We start from the raw sequence: 3,198 nt of genomic DNA, 5'->3' as shown, positions 1-3,198 counted from the left end.
TTAACTCCATGTTCTCACTTGGAAGTACTTATTGAGTATGTGAATAGATGAGAGAACTCGGCTTTCTACCTCAGCCAGTTCCTCTTGCTGGTCTCAGTTTTTTTCAGAGGAACCGTAGCTATGGATTGTGCCTTCCCGATGTCAATATATTCCACTTCCGTTTCTTGATGAAGGGTTGAAGTAGCAATTTCTGAAACTGAAGAACAAGAGCAGTCAGTCAGGTAATCCTGCCTTGAATGTGATTGGAGACCAATGGTTTTTAAGATGAGATCTCTCTGGATTTATGAATTTTCTCTCTCAGTCGGAACCCAAGTGTGAAAGTTATCTTCAGTTTCCTGGGCTTTTCATAGAATCCGTACAGTGCAGAAGGAGGTCATTCAGCCCACGAGCCTGCACCAACAGCAGACCTTATCCCCAAATCCCCATGTATCTATCCTGCTAATCTCCCTGAGAGTAAAACGGCAATTTATCATGACCAATCCACCTAACCCACACATCTTTGACGTGTGAGAGGAAACCCAAGCACCCAGAGGAACGGGGAGGATATGCAAACTCCATTCAGTGACCCAAGGCTGGAATTGAATCTGGGTCTCTGGCACTGTGAGACAGCAGTGCTAACCACTGTGCCACCCTGTGGTTGGGTACAATAAATTGTACCAATGAAGAGATTTATTTCAAGTGTCATTTAGTTCACAGATGAACGACTAATTACAGACACCACAAACTTCAATAAAACCTCAAGTTCCACATTCATATGGCCAATGGGTATTGACATTGTGTCTGATTCTGGGAAACCCTATTTGATTTTGACACGCATTTAGCTTTTGAACTCTGCAAACCTGTAAATAATGTCTCGGACCTGAAAAATATCAGGTCTGTGACCCAGAGAACTGTGTACTTCTGCAGGCCCCAAGCTCCCACTTCTACAATCACCGCACAATTAAAATCAACTCCCACTGTCTAAAAATTACTAACGCTGCTCTTGTAAATTAACTTGCAGGTCTAGAGATCCTCCAACCTCCGAAGAAAGACCCCAACCTGTGACCCCGATGACCCTGACACGTGGACCTGGCCATTAGGATCACTGTTGCGATTGAGCCAGAGACATCATCCACTTACTGACATTTGACCCGTCCACACCCAAGCATGGTTTGGACATCGTCTGACCTCTGAAGCCAAACCAACAATGACCCAGAACACCCGACCACGCAAACCTGTCTACTGATGCAGGAATCACAAACAAGGCAACAAATCCCCCATCCATACACTCACCAAAGTGAAGAACATCATTAGGCTCACCTATAGTCCAAACACCGCATACTACTCTCACCGTCTCCCGGGCCCAAAAAGAAGCAGTCACTCCAGGAAGCACGGAAAATATGCAGGCCTGCAGCTGTGCGTGAAACAAGACAGTTCCAAGGCCCCCTCCCCAGCTTACTCCTGGCAAATGTCCAACCTCTGGAAAACAAGGTAGACAAACTTAAAGCCAGACTCACTTTTCAAAAGGACCTGTGTGCTCTGTTCCATGGAGACATACTCATTTCTGCTTCATTGGACGAGATCACAGAATCCCTGCAGTAGAGGAGGCCATTCAGCCCATCGAGCCTGCACCGACAACAAATCCACCCTATCCTAGTAACCCCACATATTTACCCTGCTAATTCCACCTCCCTCCTTCCAGAACTAGAGTATAGTTTGCATGGCTAATCAACCTAACCCGCACATCTTTGGACTGTGGGAGAAAACCGGGCCACCCGGAGGAAACCCACACAGACACAGGGAGAACGTGCAAACTCCATACAGACAGTGATCAAGATCGGGAATTGAACCTGGGTCCCTGGTGCTGTGAGGCAGCAGTGCTAACCACTGTGCTTCCGTGCCGCCTGACTGTACCCTACAACCAGAGGTCTTCTCAATCCACTGAATGGACCGTACATCGGCCTCAGGCAAGGCTAGGGGAGGTGGGGTCTGCCTTCTAATCAACATCTCTTGGTGCCTAGATGTAGCAACACTGGCAAGTTTCTACTCCCCAGATTAGAATACTTGACACTAAAATGCCGCCCCGACTACCTTCCGTAGGAGTTCACCTCTGTCACCCTGACCACAGTTTACATCCCACCCCATGCAGTCATGAAGAACATGCTAGACCATATATACACCAGCCTAAATAGCCTTGAAACAAAACATCCCAAAGCCTTGTTCATTGTGGCTGGGGACTTCAATCAGGCCAAGCTCAAGAGCGTATTTGCAAGTTACCACCAACATGTCACCTGTTCCAGCAAAGGCTCAAACATACTACACCACTGCACTACAAACATACCTACCACTCTATCGCCCACCCACACTTTGATAAATCAGACCACAAGGCTGTGCTCTTGCTCCCGGCTTAGAAACAAAAATCAAAACGGGAGAATCCGTCAAAAGAAAATCATGCAATGTTGGTCTGAGGAATCAAATCACTTCCTATGAGACTGTTTCGAGTCTGTGGGCTGATTAATTTTAAAAACATTGCGACCAACCTGAACAAGTTCGCCACTACAGTAACTGACTTCATCAGTAAGTGTGTCAAAGAAGCAAATCCGTGACTTTCCAAACTGGAAACCATAGATAAACAGGGATAGCCACTGCTTGCTGAATTCTAGGTCTGAGACGTTTAAGTCAGGCGACCCTGACTTATGCAAGAAAGCCAGATATGATCTACGGAGATCCAGTAAAGATGCCAAAAGACAGTACCGGACCAAGCTAGAGTATTGGGTTAGCCACACCAACCCCCGCCAACTATCGCAAGGTCTGTAAGACATAACAGAGATGATGGCATGCAAAATTACTGGCTCCAACGCACCTCCCCTTGATGAGCTCAATGTAGTCTATGCCCGTTTTGAGCAAGAGTTCAGCGAGACCATGGCCTCCACCCTAGAAGTCTTGGCCGAACTCTTATCCAAGGTTACCACTGCAGATGTCACAGCAGCCTTCTTGAAGGTTAAACCATGGAAAAGTACTAGCCCGTTTGAGGTACCTGGATGAGCACTCAGGTCCTGCGTGGACCAGCTGGTGGGGGTATTTGCAGATATTCTCAACTTCTCTTTACACTATCTGCTTCAAGAAGATAACCATCATCCCTGTACCAAATAAAAGCCAAGCAGCGCGCCTTAATGACTATCATCTGGTGGCTCTAACATCTATCATTATGAAGTGCTT

Source organism: Carcharhinus amblyrhynchos, chromosome 33 (assembly GCF_965287045.1).
Source record: "Carcharhinus amblyrhynchos chromosome 33, sCarAmb.v2.hapA, whole genome shotgun sequence".
Classification (NCBI taxonomy): domain Eukaryota; kingdom Metazoa; phylum Chordata; class Chondrichthyes; order Carcharhiniformes; family Carcharhinidae; genus Carcharhinus; species Carcharhinus amblyrhynchos.
This window is presented reverse-complemented; position numbering follows the sequence as displayed.